The 24,103-nt window shown below is 37.8% G+C and overlaps 1 protein-coding gene across 4 annotated transcripts in view; it reads right to left on the reverse strand.

Moving 5' to 3' along the window:
• Nucleotides 1-23,871, reverse strand: part of OSBPL3 (oxysterol binding protein like 3) — a 69,276-nt gene extending 45,405 nt beyond the window's left edge. For all 4 annotated transcript variants that reach the window (XM_009810940.2, XM_009810938.2, XM_059819116.1 and 1 more), the window contains exon 1: nt 23,748-23,871. The gene's annotated coding sequence lies outside the window, so the exon portion shown is untranslated. The remainder of the gene's footprint in view (nt 1-23,747) is intronic.
• Between the last annotated feature and the right edge of the window lie 232 nt (nt 23,872-24,103).

A 24,103-nucleotide genomic window follows, 5' to 3' on the forward strand; every position in this document is an offset into this window, starting at 1 on the left:
TAAAAGTAGTGAGCATGCAAACTCAGTTGCATAGAACTGTGCATGACCACTCTTTACCTGGAATCAAAAAGTTGTAACTATTGTCACATCAGTTGTCTCAGTCAGTGACTGGAAGAATAATTAACAGTCTGTTTAATAACAGTGCTGTTTGCAGCATATGCAAATAAAAGCCATGCCAGAAACTCCCAATAAAGGATTTCCAGTGTGGGCAAGAGTTGTCATGGTAACTGCGTATTTTTTTTAAAACCAAACAGAGGACATAACAAAAGGGTGATGCTTTCCAAAACTTGGGGTGGTGGAGGAGCTTTATAAATTGTGTACGACCTCAGATTTTATTGTCTCAGGCAAGGAACGTGCACACTAGAAAGACTGCAAGAACCACTACTGAGGAAGGTAAAGAAGTTTCCACAAAGAGAAGAAAAATTTCATTACTGAAACAGGGAGGCACTACTTCGCAATCCCCTCGTGCTGTCAGAACAGTCTTTAACTGGGATCACTGGTTATTGAAGTTTGCCATTTATCTTCTTTGAAGAGGCTTAAAAACCTATTCTGAGAGAAGCAGCATTTTCAGATCCCTAGTAAAACATTTTGTGTATTTTAAGAATTCATTTCCCTTTAAAAAAAACCCAAACCAAAAACCACACACAAACAAAAAAACCCCCAAAAAACAAATAAAACCAGGTGCTGTATTTAAGATGAAGACAACAGTATGCTGCAGAAAACCTCTCTCCCTACTGCCATAGTCCAAAGCATCCGACTTCCAAACAGAGACCTTTTCCAATCTACAGCGCCTCTTTGGCAATATAGTTTGCTGTACCATTTCAACCAACATGCCCTCTTTTCACCTGAAACAAGGTCTCTCTTCGTGGCATTTACCTGACCTAGTTAGAAATACTAAATTACCCGCAGAGCAAATCCATGCTCAGCAACAGTAATGAAACAGGCCAGTCTCCAAAAGTCAGGTGAGAAAGTGAGCTCTGCTGGGGCTCTTTCACTGGTGAGTCAGCTTGCCAGGAACCATCAGACAGGTACAAAACCAGTGAGCACAATGCAGGAGCCGAAGGAAACCGGAACAGCACAGCAATGGGATAGCAAGGTCTGAATTGGGCCGAGCACATGTGTTTTAGACTGAAATTACTACTGAGATTAGGAATAGTGCATTTTGGAGAAGGTGTAGTTGCTTCCTATCTGGAAAACAAATTTGTGTGGCATTTCATTAAGGACTGTCACTTTTAACAGTTTTAGATTTATCTCACTTCAGGCAGGTTTTTAACTGTGGAGTAAGTATAAAGTATAACTTTCTTGCTTAGTTTCAAGCTGTGTTTAGTAAAAGAGTTTAATGATAACATCTCTATTAACAAGCAAAGGTCAAATGTTCACAACAGGAACAGAAACACGCTTCCTGCAAACTTATCATTCAGATACCCCCTTGTAAGTACCATGCAGCAAGTGTTTTACCTTTTTGGCACACTGTTCGCCTGTCCTCTTCACTGCTCCATGTTCAAAATGAGCACTTTATCACTTGCCTTTCATTGATGACTATCTGGCATTTTGGCAAAGATTGGCAGAGTTCATGGCAAGAAACAGGCTCTAATTTGCAGCAGAATGCACTGAAAGTTGCTGTCATCAGTACCTTGCAAGTATATCTCAGGACACACTAGATTTAAGTCACACAATGCCCTCTGCCTGTTTGAACACACAGCACAATGGTTGTGATGTCCTGGTAGTGTTAGGTAACTGAAAAAAACAGAGGTCTCGTGGACTTAACACAAAAAGAAGCCATACAATCAGAAGAGTATTTCTATCATCATGTTTTTGGTGTGGAGCCTAAACGAAGTTAAGGTGTGGCTACATTAGCATTTTAGGACAGAGCAGAAGGGCACTTCTGCTGCAAATCTCCTCGTCCCCCCCTCTTGCCACATTTAGGTTTGCACTGAAGGGCAGTCTTGGAGCATGGAAACCAAATCCCTTTTGGATGAAATGTGCTTCAGGAGTGCATCCAGTGCTCAAAGCATTGAGTCCTTGGCACGAGACTAGAGCTAGTTCTGACTAGTCCCACGGTGGTGTAGATGTTGGGTCCTCACCTTTAACTGATTCACTACAAAGGTCCACTTTCACTGTACTGCTCTACCTGCTGACATTGACGTCATCTAGACACAGACTTATGCCACCTAAGTACTTAAGATCTCCTAGGGCAATGTCATTTGTCCTTTTGGAATCAAAAAGAGAGAGAGACAGGCACTTTTCCAGAACTCAAATGAGCTGAAGGTGACTCAGCCACCTAACCAGAGGTGCTTAAATGAGGGGGAGGAGACAGGTGGGGTAAATCTGACAGAGAGCACCTGAAGTATTTTGTCAGTTTGCTTCCAAAATTGGGGTTTTGAATTTTCCTTTATTCCTTCAAATTAATTTACTACATGGGCTGAAGAAAAGCCTTTTGTTACCAGCCCTGAAGAAGGCAGGAGTGAAATGTGCCCTCTCTCCGAAGTGTTTTATTATTATTTTATTAGTGTTTCCCACTAATTTAAGTTATTACCTTGAAACTTCCACATTTGAACATGAAAGTGTATGTGAATAATGACCATGGCTCCAACTCATCTGTGAAAACTGCTGCATGTTCCAGCAACTACTTCGTGTTCCTTTTTTAAAAATCTCTTCAAGTTCAGGAAGAAAAATCCAAAACTGTGGTTGCCCTTCAACAATAACCTACTTACTCTTCCAGGAAGGTGTGAAAACACTGATCCTGCATCCCAAACTGACTCTGACATTCTGGCTGCCAGCGGCAGTGACTGGGCTTCTCTAGGCCCAGTCATCAGACTGGGCCTCTCTAGGCCCTAGACATCAAGCGACTTGTATTTTCCATTACCTGTGGAACTTAAGGCTAGCAGGTACAAGAGCAATTACAACTTTAAAGCAGGCATAAAAATCAGTATTCTGCTAACTAAGCTAAGACTGCAACTAAAATTGATGTTTTGAGGTCATCGTGATCCAATTGCTTCAGGTTCAATACACTTTGCTCCTCTCCATGACACAGGACAACCTCAGAACTGTGTTTGTTCCCACCTTTCCTCTGGAGCACACAGTGCCACTTACTTCGGTCTACTCCTAAAAGACAAATCAAAGGTGTGATGCTGAGGCAAATCCAAATAAATTTAGGACAGGAATTTTCACAAGTACTAAGTATTGGCCTAATTCTTCACTATCAAGTCAACAGCAGCAAAAGTAGGCCAAGAGTACTTTTGCAAATGACCTTGCCAGGTGCATTTTAAAGAATTAAGAATACATGAGTATCAAATATTATTTATAGCTACTACATCCTAAACCCATACACAGCACTTATCTCTACTTATCTTCTGTTACTAAGAGCCTTATCATTCTACATCAGTTAAAGCTAATGTAAACATACAATAATATGTACAACAGGAAGACCTATTTTAAAAAAAAAGTAATGTCCCAAGTTGTTCTCAAACCTTTAAAATTGCACGGATTCAAAGCAACCTCTCAGTATCACAGTTCATCTCTTGCAACTCTGAAAGCAATAAGCTTACAGCAAACTCCAAGTTTTTCCACATCTCATAAAAGAAGAAAGTCAGAAATTCAGAAAAAAAATGGAAAACTGCAGTAAAAAAATCAACATTATGCAATTATTTTTGTTAAGGCTCTGGAAGAAAAATAAAGCCTTAACAGCTGCTTCAGAGCTGATTCGGCAGTGAAAAAACACTGAAGAGAGATTTTGAGCAGCAAAACTGGAAGCACACATCTCATTCTATAACTGTAGTCAATTCAGGTTTTGTAGATAGAAGAATAGGAACAACAGGAAGCCTGATGAGAGTCATGTGGACACAGCAAACACAGGATTGAGCAACCCAAATCAGAGTTGCAAGCAACATTGAGTGACTTTCACCGACTTAAAAAAGAATTCGTGCTGAAACCTTTGCTCTGTAGCTATTATTAAATTATTAAGTTACCTTCACTCACATCCACCTGGATAAACAAAGCAACAGTCTTTACCAAGTAATGCTTTCATGGCTTTATCTACTATAGTTCAAATTGTCAGCTTTAATCTATCCCAGTGTCTCATCTGGCTCAAAAAAGGAAAGAATTATTTATAGACCACAGATACGCCATGTACAACTACTGGAGATGTCTTTTCGAGGAGGGTATTAGCTGTTCCTGAATTACCATACGATTCATACTATTAAAGGATAAAGCACACGAATACTGTACTGTTGCTAGCTATTCTCTTTATAGAAGAAAACTTGCAGAAACAAACATAAAATAGTTTAAAACAATTAAGTTATTAAAACTACCTTTGAAAGCAAAAGTTCAAACAACTTAGGGAGACTAACAATAACAGGAAGTATTTCAGAACTGCCTTCCATCAGATAGGTGCTGTCTCTAGACATCGTTCAAATCACAACCTCTGTTGAGCAGATGCTTTCATTAGCCATGGACACATACTACTCTCTGAAGTAGTCTGTGATACAAAGAAACAGTTACTTCCATCTAGCCCACTTCCTTAAGGAGGCTATTGTAGTAATTAAATCATGCTATTTCAGTGACCCAAAAGAGGAAAATTTAGTTCAAACAAAACTCTTCTAATTGTCTAATCAAGAGAGACACAGAGTGGGAAATGGAAAAAGCTAGACAAACGACATACATAACATATTTAACACCAGATTACTTTTCATGTATAATGTTCATCACTTGATGAAAGAAAATCCTGTATGTTCCAGTATATGGAAAGCAAAAAAAAAAAAAACAAACACCCACCAAAACAAAAAACCAGAAACAATCCAATAGAATACATCCCAAGAAAGACAACAAAGAAGAACATGCTTCAATATCAAGTCTAGTCAGACTCTCCTGAAGCAAAGCAAATATCAGCTGTTTCACTAAGCCTTGGGGTGAATAATTCAATCCTTATATTAGAAAAATCTTATATAAATTTAGAAATAGGTCAATCGGCATCCTGAAATATAAGTACATATAAAAATACCACCTTTCCCTCACTTCCACCATAGAAACTGACGATAATACTGTATGGTACATGATTCATTTTAAATGAGTAATCTTGACACTGTTTCCACCCCCCCAGCAGATCTGCGATAGATTACACTTGTATAAAAAAACTTGCTGGGTATACATTCTAGATAGATACATTAAAAATCTTAGTGACTAGCAATACAGAAAATACATGCAGTAATGGCTGTATTATTACGGTAATTAGTCAGCTGTTGTACCACCTTTTCCACCCAACTTGTAATCACAGTCAAGAATCGTAACTAATAGGACTGACCTAGCTCACAGTCAGGTCCTAAATAATTAATAATTCTCCTTCTCCCCCCACCCCTTTCAGAAAGAGCCTTGCCTAGGGACAGCCTGGCAGCTCAGAGCTCTCTAGCACAAGCTACCAGACTGAGCGGGGTCCCATATGCCCCCTTCCAGCTCTTAGCGTGACTTACATACTCGACTGAGAAGCCAGAAGCTGGGGGACCACAGGAACCTGTTTGTGACCCAGTAACAGAGGGGTCCACAGTCTCCCTGTCAAGAGGGTGAAGCAGAAAATAAGTTACTGAGCTGTGATCCAGTACTATGCTGGGAGCACATATACTGCATACAGCAGTGCTAACGAGGTTGACAGCCCTCCCTGTGCTCAAATAATAAAGAAGCAATGGGTCTGTTTGCACTGGAAGTGCTATTCATCTAGAAAAGACCTTACAAGTGAAAAGACAAAGGATGATCAGGCAATAGAAAAAAGAGAAAGGCTTATTATAATTTTCAGTAAGGAAAGTAACAAGCATCTAGTATCATTTTACAGTCTATACTAAAAACCTTGCAAAGGCCCATCTGTTAGTGATAGTGTCCCAGAGTTGTGCAAGTGGAAACATTACCATCAGACCTTTAGCACGAGCTTGGTTGCCTTTCATTTTTCTGCTGTTACTATTTAAAGCTATTCTTTTTTTGTTAAAACAAAGACACTCCACTATGCCCCAAGGCTTATTCCTTTTTAAAACTGCACTCATTATTGCTAAAATGTTACTGAAATACACACACTGTTTGTTTTCCTAGATTAAGTTTTGATAGGCACAATATTAGTTCTGGAAGTCAGTGACTTCTTGTGGAAATATCTGTCAGTCTGCCAGCATGTAGTAATTCAAGATCTTAAGACAGCACTGCCTGCACATCAAGAAAAAGACATCACTTTCTTGTCAAATCATTGAAGGCATCCATGTAACTTCAAATCAGACTGTCTCTTTGTGACCTGACAAGCTACATAATGCTGTGAGATGCACAAATCTATCAAGGCTGACATCAAGCAATACATTTTATTAAACCAGCTGACACAGTTGGTTTAACGATGGAGAAAGAAACTCAAACCCAATCACCTGTAGTTTCAGGTAGAACAGCAAATAGGACTACTGGAAGAGTTTTGGTGGCCCAGGAATGATCCTCACCAAAGTCTGAAGAAAAACATCATGGCTTATGTATGAACAGCAAGCACAACACAGAGATCCTTTATCGTGCAGAAACAGCAGCAGGATCCAACAAACCTGCTTTGTCCTCTTTGATGTGGTATTTTACTTTTCACACTTTGGCATCATCTACTTTCTAAAAACAAAAACAAACAAACAAAAAAAAAGAAAACAAACCCAACCAAAAAACTAGGGTCCCCCTCCCAGATATCTGGTTTTCCACAATACACTGGAATTGTCATGTATGTCTTGTGTATGCCACTTAATTTCTAAAAGAAAAAATTACAAAGGAAACAACACTTCCCTCTGAGAATGTTTAGTGCTTCTCCTTTGTAAGCAGGCCTATTAGGTAAAAATTTAAATTTCATTAACTTTAATGACCATGGTAACAAGATTCAGTTCTTCCTAGGACACACAGAAATTAATTTATGCACTTTGTAAAGTGTAATGACCATGAGTTATGAAAATGTCACATTTCTTCTTGGTCAGCTTACCATAGGTTGACCCAACAGGTTGCCCAGATAAGTTGTGGATGCCCCAACCCTGGAAGTGTTCAAGGCCAGGTTGGATGGGGCTTTGAGCAACCTGGTCTAGTAGAAGGTGTCACTGACCATGGCAGGGAGGTTGGAACTAGATGATCTTTCAGGTCCCTTCCAACCCAAACCATTCTATGATCTTTAGAGGCTTCTATCTCTAAGTCCATTCCAATACACCTTTTTCAGCATACTTTACAACATTCGTATTTATAAATGCAAACAGAGCTACAGCATTCTTTTAAATATTATACAGATTATTTCTTTACAAAAGGTCTTTTATAGTAAGATAGCTCAAAACAGCAAAAGAGGTGTGTAGTATTCTCAACAAGGGCAGGTAGCTGTTAGCACATCAGTGTTAACCCTTTCTAACATCATCTTAGGCGAGGGGCCACTAAATTCCCAACACTGTGTTTCTGAACGTGCAACGTGTGAATAAACTTTGACACTTTAGAGAAGCATTGTAGGAAACAATTAATACATATGAAGTATTCGGAGTATATATTAGTACTACAAGTGCTAAGTATTCTTGTTATTAATGCCAAAAGGTAAGAGATTGTTAACTCCAAGCTTTCAATGAAAAAAATGCAAATATAAAGAAAAAAGCGTACACAGAAATGTGTTTCTTTTAAATAAAAATTAAAAATGTTAAGGCTTTGGCTGGAGCTCTTCAAGAACAGACAGGATGACACCTGCAACTGTCCTTTTGCTTGGAAACACATATCACATACTCATACATGTATGCAGGTGACAAGAACCGTGAGAAGCAAATGCGGATGGAGTGAACCGTGCTCTTGGAAGATTCTACATCACAGTTGGTCTTAAATCCATTCATATTTATGATTGTAATGAACACCTTGACAACAGGAACCAGGAAAGAGCTTCATGGATCAGGTTTTCTGCAACATCATCCTCATGGCATAGGATAAAGATGAACTGAGAGAGACCTAGAAGCAGGAAACCAGATAATAAATTGGAATGATTACATGCAACGTTTTCCCTAAGTAATATGAAATGGGAAAGTATCAATCACAATAGCTGGGTCGGCCAAAGAAGATGCAGGCTACAGATGAGGGCCTCCAACTAGGTTAACAGGGTAGCTCTTGAGCAGGAAAAAGACCATAAAAGGGATCCTCTCCCCACCTCAAATGGTAGAACCTCACCACCACCTCCTCAAGTTCTAAAATGCTGGAGGAGAACCCGAATCCAGCTAGGGTTACCTTAGAGGCTCTACTTGGACAGAGCTAGTAAGAGAACTTTTGATCTGGGAAAAGGAAGAAAGTGAACACAAAGCTGCAGAAGCAGCAACCATGCTCGGGAAGAACAGAAGGTCCATTTCAGAGTGAGTGCTTTCATGTCAGATCTTGTCCTGTCACTGCCTACCTACAATGGAACAAAATCTAAAAGCAAGTTAGGAGATTGGCCAAAAAGGAAAACTTCAATTAAGACTTTGTAAATAGTTTAACACTATTACAGACAGCCCAGAACAAGGAAGATGTATAGAGTTTTAATGCACTAAGTTTGTTTATATGAGTCTACTACAGCATGACATCCCAATGCAAAATATGGCCTGCCTCCAGCAACAGAGCTCAGAGTTAATACAAAGCTGCTGAGAACTTCTATGGGTCTCAGTAGCAGCCCAGTGCCTCCATTGATGGAGTCAAATTCATATTCACTTTTAGAACTGCCAAAGCAGTTAAAGAAATTCTTGCTCCCAAGCAATTTGTTACTGTCCCTTTTCTGGAGATCAGTAGTTCCCCTGCCAAAAAATAAATAAATTATATATAAAAAAAAAATCTCAGGATTCCTTCCTAATCCACTTCAGTGCAGAGTCATTTGTCACAGAGGGTAGTTCACATACTTTGCTTTGGTCAAAATGCAGGGATGATTATCACCAGCTTGTGGGTAAGAAAGTGGAAGCAGTATTATTTTCAACTGATCCAGACAGATCTGAAAAAGATACTCTGTCCCTAATCTTACATTTAGCATTCAGATTCAGGTTAGTGCAAGCTACTGGCTATCTATTTGAATTTAATCAAAACCCACAGAAATTCCACATGATTAAAAAAAGTTTCAGCTAAACTCCCATTCTCAAGCAGATTTAGAGGTTTATAAGATGGAAGTTTTTAATCAGGATGCCTCAGCAATATGAAAGAATGAATAATTTACAAAGAACTTGATTTGAGCTCAGTGAAAGGGTGCTACAACTTAACAATCCATATTTGTTATTTCTAATTAGCACACTCATTTTTTACTTCAGTTCCAGTCACTGAACAGGCTATAGAGGCAGCAGACAACAACATGAAGAGTTTTATAATGTGTGCAGTCTAGCATCTTGGTTGCTTCATAGCATTTATGAGGTTGGCTATACTTGAACGGCAACTAACAACTTGGATTTTAATTATAGGCTATAAAAGCAGCAATAAACAGAAGTGCTTACAAGTGATGTAGATTCCCCTTAAACCGCTTAACATTAGAAGAGTGCCACAATTCTTGGTCTTTGTCTTCTATCTCTCTACTCTCCTCCCAACCTCTCATAATTTTTGTGTTTGTTTCTGAAATGCTGGCATATGGTACTGGGTTTTCTAGAATATCAGGACGTACAACACAAAAGTAAATTAAACCTGTGGTTAATTATGCATAGTGCAGCATAAGGTGTATCCTGACATACTTAACAAGACATTTTCCACAATTTTTCACATAATGCACTTGATGAATTTATGAAAACAGAAAAACCAGCAATTTCTTAGGGGAAGGAGCTAAAAGGGGTGTTTATTTTCAATAAAAATATGTCTGAAATAATAATGTATGAGGTTTCAGGAAACATAATATTGAACACTAATTTCTTAACAGATGGCAGTCATGCCCCACTTCACCCATGCTGAGCTACATATTTTTCCTTAACTTTTATTAATATTCATCTTTCGCTGACTGTTTTTTCCAGAATTTTGCCAGCAAGTGATACTTTTAAGACAGAAGGTCTGAGAAACTCATTCAAGTACATCTTTTTTACATGATACAACACAGAACGCACAAAGGACGAAAACACCTTTACAAAGCTTATACCATAAAATTGCACTTTTGACATAATACTGTCTTTTCAAAGGCTGCTCAAGATTGGAACTCTATGTACAAAATTTTCATCAAGTCTTGACTGCATAACTTGGAGTTTGCAGACATTAAAGCATTTTCATAACTCACACTTTCTTCTAGAAAAATATACTTGTGCCATACAGACAGTTAAAACATAACCATTGAACTGAATTTCATTTTTTTTTCTAGGCATTTAATTGTGAAAAGGTAGAAAAATTAAATGCATGTAGAAAGTGAAGAGCTGGAGGAGAAATGTGAAAATAAATTACTGTGAATGGTAATTTAAGTCAAGAGAATTTAAAATTTCCACATAAAATGCACCCAATCTTTTCTCCCAAGCATTATGTTATACTGTTTTTGAGAGCACATAATGAAATACATCAAAAATATTAAAATCTTTTACTTTTGTTACTCAAAAATGACAAAGATTTACATGGAACATCCCATTAAAGATAAATCTTGGAATGACCGATGGCCATTAGAAGGATTACATTTGGAGAAGTTAGATCAGCATTTGCAGTTTTCCAGTCTTCTCTTCTGTACTCAAAAATAAGAAAATAAAGTCAATGGTTTGTTTGCTGCTAGGACAGACAAGGTGGCCGTGGGAGCTGGCAGTCCCCCAGCTCCTATTTCAGATTGTCATTCTCAGGCATGCTAATTCGCCTGACTGCTCATCAGCGTCTGGGGAAAAGAGGAAGTTAGTTTGAGCATATTTTCACTTCATGTGCAATGGAAAGACTGCTGTAAAAATATCCTTTTAGAAAGACTTACAGGCTTTGCTGGAGTAGAAGAGGGGGCTTCTATTAACAAATTCTTTATGGATGAAATCTATGAGCTGCATTTTGTGGTTAGCAACATAAAGATGTCAAGAAAAGTACCACACATATCTGATTGCCTAACAAAACTCTGAAAGCCTGCACATACGGACAGAGAATCAAAAGGACAAAAAAGTTCCTATTTTGACTGAAGGACCAGCCCCCTGATGTCCCTCATTATAATGATCTTCCAGAGTAGAAAACTTGCACTAATCTGGAGAATAATACAGTTGTTGTTGAAGCTACTCCTACACTGTTCCCAGAGTGACACAATTGAAAGGTTGTTCTCTAGTGTGATTTTACAATACCAGTTAGGCAGATGAACAGTGAAGGTGATCATTGCTTCAAGTCAGTAATCAAACGATAAAATAAAATACAGTGACAAAGCAAGCAAGATCTCCTGTAACAGTCCAGAATTATTTGCATCACCTAGAGAGACGATTTTAGGAATAGATCACTTATGCTGAATGGGCATCATACTTTTAAAAGGTGAAAGTCAAGAAATACAGGGTATAGCACAACACAACACATTTCTTGAGCACCTGGTGCGGTATTCTGTCTCTTCATTTTGGTAAATTGAATTAAAATGCTGTTAGAGCTGCATGCCAGTTCATTTAGGAAGCCCACACATCTAAATTCAAATAATTTATATTTGTGTCAAGTACAAAAAGTTATTGAATTACTTGGAGAAAAAGTTTCTGTTCTCTCTCCTTGTATTTCTCTCCTTTCAGCACCATTAGGTTTTTCAACAAAGATTTTGAGAGTGGAACAAATGGGGAGCCACATGTCAGGTTCTGAAGAGCATCCAGTGAAAGATGACCATATCTTCATGTTTCCCAAAACACCCACCCTAAAGCACAGTTCATTTAGACTGACCCAAAACTGCATTAAAACTTTCACACTTCACATTTGCTTTCATATAAATGATAGCATTCCCAGCCATACAAGTTCTGACCTGTCACCAATCACCAACCTATTAAAAAATTCAGTATCATTCCCCAAAATGGGATGGAAATTTGTCTTTACTCCCTACGGCATCCAGCAACTCATTTTGAAAAGTCTGTCGTTTGCTTTGGTGGGTTGTTTATACAATTGCAGCATATAGTGCTTTAAAATAATTAGAGCTTCCAGTAAATGCTGCAATGTACTGGTTTTGCTGCCTTGTGCAGAGGGATCCGACTGTATTTATTTTGCCTGGGGACTGCACAAACTGCTTGAACAGAGCTCACATCTCCTGTTGCCTGTTCGTACAATCACAGTTCCATCTCTCTCCATCTTCCTCCTTGCCCCATTCCCTGTGCCTGGAATACTTTTAGAGAGCTAGGTGAGGACATGGAAAAAGCACGAGGCATTTGAAAGTTAAAACTGGCAGCTTAACCACCTTATACAGCAAATTTAAGAGGCTTAAACTCACCAACAAGTGCAGGAATTGTCAAGTTGGATGTTATGCATCAAGCACGAGAAAGTAAATACATGTGATAAATGCATTTCTTCCCATGTGAATTTAATGATTCTCAGCTAATGTATCTAAATTAAGTCACACATTAGTTATGTCTGAACAGAGCAGAATGACAATTAACATTTTGTACATAATCAACCACTAGCTTTTTTATATTCAGAACTAATTCCAGGGATGCTGCAGGCCTAACTTTTCTTCAGCTGAGCAAGCAGCAAGATATTATTGGAACAACATCTACTTAGAGTAATCAGCCTTCATGTCTACATGCACAGAAAGAGGGTACTTCACAGGTAGCAAATTAATCATGTGAAAGCAAACAGTTCAATTTGGGTTGCTATGATTCATCCAAAACCACTAAACAGCCTTCCATTTGTTCTTCCCTGGAACATACTGAATCAGGACTTGTTCACCACTGGTAACATAAATAAATAAATAAACAAACAAACAAACAAACATCAGCAACACTGGTTTTCACAATCATTTCAGAGTACTCTGAAATACAAATACACGCAGAAATACGAGTACTTTTGTGACAGAAATGTTCTTTATAAAGGAAGGCACAACTTCCTTACCCTGCACTTTATAACATGTTACTCTGTTTCACACCAGCTAAATAAGCAAAGACCTTGCTAAGGACACTTTGTTAGACTCAAATAAAGCTATCCATAAAAAAAGAAGAATGAAGGCCTGTTCTCAGACTCCAGAATTTTACTGACTAATAATCATGGCAGTTGCAGCCTGATGCTGAAGGACAATTTAAGGTCACTGCCTATTAGATTACACTAGCCCCATGACAGAGCATATTTGGAAGCTAAGGCAGAAGCCCCCTAGCTCTGAGTCACTGCAGAGTCTGAACAGATCTGGACATTTCACTCAAGACCTGCATCCTTGGGCTTTCCGAGCTGGCAACTGTACTTGGATCTGTCAGTATGCCACCTGCCTGGGAGACTTGGGTAGACCGCAGCCTTTCTCTCTCCCAAATACACCTTCAGCTGCCGTATTCCATTTATCAGGCTAAGTACTTCTGCAGCACCTATGGCAAAACCCGCAATTCTTAGAGGTCATAGAGCTACTTATTTCCAACACATGCAAAGTATATGCATATTTTTATATATGCGTTCTATACGTACATCTACAGTGATGCTATCACCTGGTTCAAGTGTTAATGATCCTTTTTTAATCAAGTCTTAATGTGCAGATTTCTTTTTTCTATCACAATGCCTTTGTGTTTTAAATGCATACATCATATCTAGCATGTTGTGGTCAGACTTCTGGGCTATAAGTTAAATAAAATGTGATGCATAGTTATGTAAATGAAAAACATTAATTTATCTTTCCACCGATGACCATTCTAACAGCATAGCTGGAGCATCCCCCGCACAGCCAGACATCCAGGCAAAAGACAGTGTTAGTGGTTCCTTATCCCTTGCAAGCCACTATTAAAAGGGCCTCCAGCTTATAGACAAAGATCTCACTTCAGAAGGATTCCTCAAATTTTGTAATGCTAGTCATGAACTAACCAAATCTTAAGATGTTAACAAGATAAATCCCAAAATATTCAAATCTGCCTAAACAGATGCACACTAAATAACCTGTGGCTTGACCAACATAACTTTGCAGAGGTATTTGTATCTCCTCCATTAGGACTTCAAAGAAAAGAAGAAAACTGTGATAGTCATGTGTGTTGAGTTGCATTTCAGTCCTAATGGGGGTTTTCAAAACCTTTACATTTGCTTTTTCAAAAATATAAAAGAGGCAAGACAACACTGACAGGAATAAAATGAAATACATTTAGAAATAAGATTTTAGCCTGGTTATATTTTACAGAACCCTGAAATCTATTCATGATCTGAAAATGCCTTTCTACTTCTGCTTCAAAAGATACATGTATCATACAAAACCCAACACCTGATTTTAAGTGCGGAAATACAAAGTTGTAAGAAATTCTTATCACTCCTTTCTTTCTTTCATTCTTTACATTTCTCTAAAGTCTATAGTCACTGTCCTCTACATCTCACAGCTGTACTGTCCTCTGTACTTCCCACTGCCATGCAGAGATGATGACTATTGATGCGTGGTGCCACTCTCCTACCACCACATCCACTTTGATTAAAGCACAGCTCATTTCAGTGATAGTGTTTTGACATATTAACAATCTGAAAGATACTCAGTATTTAAGAATGTTACGCATTTCTTCTTTTGACAAATACTTCTGTGATATTGTTCAAAAATCTTCCATCCAAAATACAACTGCAGAGAACGCAGTCAAACCCAGTAACAGTTTGCAGGCATTTCTGGGGGTGGGAACAGCCTGAAATGAAAAATGAAGTTTCTCATTGCAAGTGTCTTGAACAAGACATCTCGATTTTGTCAAGTGAGATTTAATGATACAGTGCAAAGCTACTTCATGGTGTGTGTGTTTATTCACCCCCTCTTTCATTTCAAGGGCCAATTTAATTTCTTTGTTATTGCAGCTGTTACAGTTTGTGACAGTCATTGCTTTCTTTAGCTTGGTGTTTGGGGATTTTCTTTTGTTTAGTTTCACTTTTTTATTTAAATGAAATGAGCATTATTTTTCAAGTTGCTACATTAGGTCACAGCAATTATTGCCAGTAGAATATACACCACCCTTGAAAACAGACTTATTTTTGCCAAATACATCCAAAGTCAATCCCTATAATATAAATTTAGCTCCATGTATACCATCAAGGTATACACTTACTAGAATAGGATGTGCAATTTCTATAAACTTGAAAAGATAATTTGAAGACAGACTTTTTCACACCAGATCATAAGTCACCCTGAGGAAGACTAGAGGAAGGGTCTTACAAACTTTCTTCTATAGCATCTGGTACCGGCCAGTGCCAGAGACAGGCACAGAGAATCACAGAGTACATCCATCATGACAACCCCTGCACCCTGGTCACCAGCATTCCTTCACCAAGGAGTTTGCAGACATAGGGCAGATCGAAATCTCACAACTTGCAGGGGGAGATGCTGAATCATGCCCTCAACAGCTGTGACTTAGCTATCACCACCTCTTAATTAGTGGTTTCTTTTAGATTTCCTTGATAACTGTATGGCACAAAAAAAAAGAAAACAAAACCAAAACATAAACCATACGCAAAAATTTTAAAGGTGAAGTATAAACTACAATTTGGCCAAATTGAACAAATAGCCTTCTAGATTCAGTGGCTAAGTGAAAGCATGAATCATACCCTGAGGGAAGAATAATTTTGCACTTGAGAGACTTTAAAAAAATTTGGAATTTCTGGTCACAGGATGACTTTGAAAACAGGCAAGTGAACTCCCTCACTCTTCAGCCACCCCCCAACAGCATTTGGGCTAGTAAGGAAATAAACCTTGTCTCCAAGTTTGATACATCCAAGTATTTCTCTGGAAGACTGCCCCATCCAGCCTACTTCTGCAGAAAAACCCATGCTGCACAAAGCCAAGAAGATGATTTAACTGGAACAGTAAACCCCCCACTTTTCTTACAGCCAGACAACCACAGTCCTCCCTCACCCACTGCTGGCCTCCCTCTTCTTCTCTCCAACAACAATGGGTGAAATAAAAACGAAAATGCATGCTGTCAAGGACTGATTTATAAGAAAACCAAACCAAAAAGTTTATCAGTATTTCAGACACAGATGTGCACAGTTCTATAGTTGGTCATACAGCAACATACAGTTGGTCATACAGCAATTCTTTCCTTAAAAAAAAAAAAGAGTGAACCACTGTGTTCATTAACATCTTTTCCAAACTATAACACTACAGATCATAAACCTTGAGTTCAACCAGTGTTAATTTAAAAGTTAAAAACCAAGTTAATTTAAAATTTTAAGTAGTTACTCCTTGTAAAATGTATTATCAAAAGCAAATTACTGTCTGATTTTTGTTTATAGTGTGGCAGTTAGAGCTTTTGCATATTTTATGACCTGTTGTCTTTCCCATTAAAAGAACAGAAAGGAAAGAGACAGGAGAGCTGTGTCCTCTGTTTCTCAGAGGACAGGTGGATTCTGTCACCCCAGATGATGACAGAACATTAGAAAAACTGAAATTGTGGTCATTATGGACAGCCTGAAAGAACAGCAAAAAATAATCTTGTCAATATGTTTAATTTGGAAATTTTATTTCTGAAGTTATGATTACATTGCCTAACAATAGTCTACTAAACTTGATTTAAATTGAAAAAAGCAAATTCAAGCAGCATATGGTTAAATGGAAGGTTTTGAGGGCATGCTAACCATGGGATTACGAAGAGCTGTTAATCACCCACTTGGAATCAAGGCTGCTCTGGAAAGTTAACATGAACTTTTACATAGCAACATCTTCTTCAGGTAATGTATGCTGCCTAGTCTTAGGTTGTATATTGCTCACTCAAAAGGGGGGAGACAAATGGGAATTGAAAAAACTGCTGATTCTTCAGCTAATAAATTAACAAAATACTAACAAACTGTGCAAGGGAACAGCTTTTACACTTCTGAATTACAACCAGAAACAAATCACTGCAGTGGTACAATTGTACATTTCTGGTTCAGTAAATTAGTTCTATGTATGTTGCACATTTTAAAATTTAATTTTAAAAATTACTTTTTCAGTATTTCAACCAATTTCCGTGGAAATGCAGTTTACCACAGATCATACGCAGAATATCATCTTAGTCAAGTAAGTTAAGAATCTGAATTAAACATATGCAATGCTATATAAATTATTACTTAATTAAACAAATATGTCCAGCTGTCTGTGAAAGTACTTTGTTTCGCTAAGCTAAATTTACTCCTAAATATCCACATATAGTTCATTAGGTTTTAATGAGAATCAGTCTTTCCATATCTTCATAAAAAGCAAACATACAAAAAGATTAACGCAAAAAAAAAATTTCTTCTGAATTTAGGGACACTTTTGCAGTTTTCCAGTATCACCTTAATTTACATGACCACAGAGGTTTGTAGCGTGTTTCCTTTTTTTACAGGTAGAGAACACAGTCTGCTCTGTTTATATTTTTGCATCCCCATTTCATTACAACGCGCTAAATTTAGTCAGAAGTTTACTAGCTATGAAAGCCATCAACAAGCATAGAAAGTTTGCAAATCTATACTATCCTCATGATAAATCAAAAATCCACTGAACTTTTCAGTTCTTAACTTTGCAGCCTGTCTCCCTCCATGCAGTGGAGAATCCAGTTTCCTTCAGAGTCCCAAAGCTTGACCTAAACGATGAATGCTTTTTCCACTTCTCCTGAACCAAATGTTTTCTCTCAATAGCTGCTGGCCAGATGCTGGAAGGTATTACAGGTAAAACTATAAACTAGCTTATCTTAGGGTACCTTTTACCTTGCCAACCACTTGTTAATATCATTTTGTCCAGTGATGACAAAAATAAAATCAGTAGGTAGGGAGTGGCACGTCATTAAGTGTTAAAAACTTCATTAACAAACAGTTTCAATCTTTAGAAGCAAAGAGTTGCTGCCCAGTAAAAGTTGGCATTAAAATCACCCATATAGGGACAGGGCACTTTTGAACTCCTCCTTATCCTTCTCAGCAGCAACACCAAATGTGTCTCAACCAGAAACACACTCAGCTTTTTCACCGCCAACACCGTGAGCACTGCTGCCTCTGACTATTACTGTAGCTGACAGCATCTACCTTTTAGCTAGCATAAGAGACCCCAAGAATTAAAATTATTTCATTTTGTAGCACTTGACAGCTTGTTAGCAGTTCCAAACACTTGCTGCACTACAGAAGGACAATTTTCTAGTATCAACATTTTCATTAATCACTTAGTATTAGACTTCTAAAGTAGAATAATAATTAAAATGTCTTTGATTTTCCTGAAAGCACAATTTCTGCTGTTTAAAATAAGCTACTACTTGCAGTACATTCAAACAGACCTGTGGACAGTTGTCAAATTGTTCAGATATGTAAGTACTGGGAGTAAAAACTCCTGGGGACAAACATACATGGACAAAACTTAGTGGGGGAAAAAAAAAGGAAAGGAAAATTTTTGATACTTTTTAAGGTAAGGTATCATGTGAAATCTGGTCTTAGATCAAGAACTTTTCCTTTTCTTTAATAACTTGCCACCCTCCAAAAATACAGCAGCAGAGCCCAGGTCTCCCTCAGGAAATATGGAAACACACAAGTCGCCTGGACAGAAGGGAAGATCAGTGAGAGTTACAGTAAAATATGCTGCTGCATTGAAATCTTGTTAAAGCTTTTTAAAATAATTTTATACTGTATTGTTCTGATGCACACTATTGCGCCTGCAAGTTACCAGCCAGCACGTTTTACTCCCTACCAGATAAGAGCTTGCCTGGTTTTCTGCCAGAATCTTAATGTTCTTTCAACATGACTTCGGCTGATGGGAGAATATATTTTTCTTCTCAAAAGTTCTTGCTATGGTTTTGTAACTAAAAAGCATGTGTCTCTACAGTAGACATTTTATTCCATAAGTGTGTGGCACATGCATAAAGTCAGTAAGTTTAAAAACTCATTAATCAAATATTGCAAACTTGTTACATTTTCATAAATACATTTCTGTTTATTAATCACTACTGATAATTATCCTTGGTCAGGCTTGATCTTTCTTCATCCTTCATACATGCTTTGATAAGATATGCAACAAAAAAGTCTACAACAGACTACATGCTTGGACCAACATGTGAGGATAAAACGAGATTAAAACACATTGCTACAGAAGCACACTGATAGTGAACTTCACACAGATGGCTTTAAAAAAATTATACTGTTAAAATTTTACTCAGTCTTTAAATTAATCTTTATTTCTCCTTGAAAAGTACCTACTTTAATAATCATAATATTTTTCTGCTTAGTGTGGGAAGCTTCTTCAAACCTAAAGTTACAATGCAATTTTTGTTTCTTCTTCAAATACCTACTACTACAAGAACTTGCCTTACGAATTAAAATGAGGATATGACCTTTTCCCAAAAGCAAATGGGAGTACAATGCATTTAAACTAGGAGTCAGTGAATGAGCAAAGTAGTCACTGGAGGCCAAAACCATACCTCATTCATTATTACACATGCCAGGATTGGCGATTCAGTCCCACAGCCTCATAACCATACTACTAAAGAAGTCCACCAAAAACTGCAACCTTCTCTTCCCCTCTCATGCAATTAGCTTGCGTGCAAAACTTTTGCTATTGCATAGCTGGAAAGAAAGGGGGCCTGAAGCTATACAACAGCTGCTCTTCATAAATAAATTTCTAAGGCCACCCTTGAAACATGACAATTCTTCTGACATATCTGAAGCATTATTTTTATTCTTCACATGCTGGATAAATAAACAATTTATCAGAGTTTACATAAGCAAACACAGGAAAAAGTTACCTAGTCTTTTTAAAAAAGATAAGGCTCAGGGAAACACATGTTCAAACATATATGGAAAGACAGAGATGGTATCTTAGAGCTACACTTAAAACTAGGGGCAAGTTTTCATGGCTTCTCCAAGCACAAAACTAATTTACATCAAAGGACTGAGTTCATGACCTCTAGCTGAAAAGTGTGTGTTCTGCTCAGTGAGAGTGTGATGAAGACATTTTCAGTGGTAAGAATCTGGACTATCTGTATCACTTTCTGGAAGCAAAATGCAGAATTTCACTTTGTAAAATCTTCCTTGTAATGCCACTAAGAAGGCAATTTGCTCCTGTTGCTAAAATGAAGGGCGACCAACCTGATTGTCTCTGGAATGACGAGACAGACAGCAGTTACTACTTTTCTCTGCATATAAGCATAAGGAATCAAAAGTTTGAATAACAGGAGACAAGATTCATGATCTTCTCTTGTAAGTTAGTTTGGCTATGCGAATTGCCTATTTCAAGCACTTAAGTTCATAGCCTTCCCAAGGTAGGAAGCAGTACCTATAAAAAACATCTGAATTTTCATGTCTGAGACATACTGTGTCACTACTGCAGGGAGAACGGTCTGTGGCCTTGACACCACAAGACCAAGGAGTTCACAACTTTTTCACACCACTTCAAGACCAACATCAGCCTGACACATTTGGCATTTACAAGTGACAACTTGCCCTAAAAGATCCATTTAAGCTATGACTGGTTTACAATACTGTATTAAGGGAACTGCACCTGTACATTTGATCCACCTTCTCATAATTTTACAAGCATTTGATTTCTACTGATGCAAATTCTAAAAATGACTTTATTCTGTAATCATACTAATCAACAGTCCAGTTGTTTCAATACCTGATTAGACAGAAGAAATGTTCATCTGTTTAGGATCAAAGTACCTATGACTAAAACTAAAAACTACAAATTATGCTCCTGTGAGGTAAAGTTATCCTGCTTCTTCACCCCTGCCTTCCATAGATGCCATCCATGATGCTCAGATGTATATTTTTATTTTAGTCTTAAACAATAACACAAAATTAATTTGTTTCAATAGCAACTAGTAAGACAGTAAGTTAACAAACATTTTTTTCTCCCTTTCTCCACTATTTTTTTGCAGGAATATCTACCTATACTACTATCCATTGAACAAGTTGGTGCAAGTATTCATAACTCAATCCACAAGAAACACTTTGGAATTCATCTGAGAGAAGTAGCTTAAATTCATAGACATAAGCTTGTGCACAAAGAAGAGCTAGGGTTGTGCACATTGGTTATTTCTGCATTTACAAGTATACGCACACTAAGATTTGACCTCATTTTCATTCAAAGGAAGTACAAAATGACATAATTTAGCACAGAATTTAGTTCTGTACAAAGCGTTCCTCATATAAGACAGTTAGTAAAGAGCCAGCAGATAATGTTGAGCTGCCAATATTCTTAACATTTCTGTCAATATTCAGCTTACAAAGTAAAATTAAATACTTTTTACAAGATTTACTATGCCAGTGGTCCAAATGAGAGAAAAACAAAAATCAATGTACATAGTATTTGTTGTGAAGAACTAAGCTTGGAATTTTAGGTTGGCAAAACTGAGAGAAAATACCAACAAAAGAATACACAGGGGTTCTATGAAGTTTCTTACATAAAATTTATGAGGATTGAGGAATGAGGATCACTTCCTTCACTATATTTGCCTACGTTCAAGAGAGCAGTAAAGAATTCCACTAAAGGCTCAGTAACATATGGAAACTGCTTCTGTAACAGCTATAAATTCATTTTTACAAAGTCGAAAACTGAATCTAAGATAGCTTCACTTTAAGGTGAATTCACTTTTAGCACCAAGTATTGTTTCTTTTATTTTTCAAAGACATAGAGCTATTCAGTGAAAGTACACCATGTGTTAATGTGAGATTTAATGTCTCAAAAAAGGGTGTTACAAATTATTAATGCATTCCAAGAACATATGCCAACAGGATGGTACTACGTCAATATGAAAACAAAAATATTATTGTTAGGATAAATACTAGTTCTCATTGCAGCCTTCTGCTACAGCTATTAGAAAGGCAATGAAAAATACCCTTCTGTAACTGTTCAAACTCTGTTAGTTTTGTATCCCTGTAGACCCACCACCCTTCCTTTTAGCAACTATTAAAATTGTCTTTCAATGGAGAACATTCTTGCACTAGAAAGATTAGGATAAGCAAAGTGAGGGCTTGCCCTGACTTTTTCACAGGTTTCCTGCATGACTCCATGTGAAGTCAAGAACATACCTGTTCCACAGGAACCCCCTCTGTGAATAAAATAGCCACATAGCTGCATACTAGGGTGGGGCAGGTCTATATTCATTTCTACTAAGTACACTGAAACTTTGAAAGTCATTAGACAATCATGAAACATTGCTTTGCTACTTAAACATAAAAATTCCCAACATGATCAGATAACTATTTTGTAATAGTATTTGATAACCTCTACCACCTGCGTAAGTAAAAGGATCCCATAGCAACTGGGCACCTCCCAGAGAGAGCCCATTGTAGCAGCATGGCAGTACCTACCAACACAAATAAACTAAGTAGAAGTATTTTCCACTCCTTGCTCTCCTCCTCCGACTCTTTTTCAGCTTCTAATTTGTAGAAGCTGAAAACACACATGGATGTTAATGTGCTTTACAGCAGCCACCTCTAGCAAAGATTCAACCCTTGTGCCTGAGTTTTAATGACTCATCTCCAGCTTTCCACAGGAAAGTAAGTCCTAATGGGCAATACACAGCTAGCAATACCTTTTACATGCTCACAATAGAAACTGTGAGAGATTTAGCCTAAAAGAATTCACCAAGCTTAAAGCAGTGACTAAGCCTACAGAGACACAGATACAAGTATAATGGGAAATTAGTGCAGAACAGCAGTGCTATATTCTGCTTTACAGGTAAGAGATCCATGTAAGCCTGTTAAGACTAATTTCAAAACTTCAGTTATAAACTGAATCACAGGACTGTAAGAACCGCATAGTTCAGAACATCCAGCCTTCCACAACTGCAAACAAATAAGTAAGTTATACGTATGTAAGACCTGCAACATCCTACCTGTCCTATGTGCCCTGTAACACTAATTCAATGCGTATAGGTTAAAAAGGCCAAGAATATACTAAAAAAAAATTAAAATGCAGCACAAGCAGCTAGCCAGGAAGCTCAAGTGCATTATCAATGTCCCTACCCCAAAAGAGAAATTGTTAAGTATTCAGGATGTTCTGTGAGTACATCTACACGCTATCAGAGAAGGTAAAATGCCACAAGTTCCATGACTGGCAATTATGACTTCAGACAGAATTTCCTCCTAATGATAAATCTCACAATTAGTGAATACTCAGGCAAAACACACACCCACCAGCAACACAGAAGTTTTTCAGTATCACTGGTAATGTAATCTCAACCTTGCCAAAGTCCTATCTTTGGCTGCAGTCTATAGAGCATTTCAGAATGAGACACAAACCACAAAGAGTCCCATGGTGCAATGGGTGAGAGAGTCCCTTCCTGACGTGGTAGGTGATCAGTGGAAACCCCAAAGCCTAAGATTATAGGGAATCCAAACACAGTACAACCCAACAAATGTTTTGGTTTTTTTTTCCCAGTTCCCTCAAAAGTAACATAGCTTTGAGGTATTTTTGAACAATTACCCTCATCTCAGCAGAATACAAGGTTACATTAGCACAACTTCAGGTTTACCTATTCCATCTCCTTGTTACAGCCTTCAATTCTTCTGCTAGACATATGGTTAAGCACAGCTATACTACAGTCCACAATTAAGCACAATGTATCATCCCCAAAGCCAGCTATACTACAGTCCTCTCCCATTTTCCATTGATAGAGTGATTCTTTATAGCAAGAACCTTCTTACACAGCTTCTTTCATCATGTCCTCTCTAGGCTGAAACAGGCTCCACATCAGTTTAACTTCTGCTTTCCTATAGGGAGGGCATCACATCCATTATATAAGCAAAAACTGACTTACAGTGAGTGGGTAGTCTCTCAGTGCCAACTACGAAGAATCGAAATCTCCTCCTCTTTTACAGCAGTGAAAGTCTGAGCAATTCCATTAGGCAAGATGTGTGGTAAGCTCACATGAGTCTGGTGTTGGAGCTGAAAAACAAACAAAAAAAATCAGATGAGAAATAAAACTTCCTGCTGCATTGTCCTTCCATACCTTGAAAGCATTAAGGAGGTAAGGAGTACAATATATGACTATCTAGAAAATTTTCTACCTTGTTTTTTTGTGTGTCCCCCCCGCTCCAAAATATTTCCCTAAAATACAGCACCTACAGCTACATCTTCCTCTCCTGAAAGGTATGTATTAGAAGTTCAGGTTAG

The sequence above is a fragment of the Gavia stellata genome, chromosome 6 (genome assembly GCF_030936135.1).
Source record: "Gavia stellata isolate bGavSte3 chromosome 6, bGavSte3.hap2, whole genome shotgun sequence".
Classification (NCBI taxonomy): domain Eukaryota; kingdom Metazoa; phylum Chordata; class Aves; order Gaviiformes; family Gaviidae; genus Gavia; species Gavia stellata.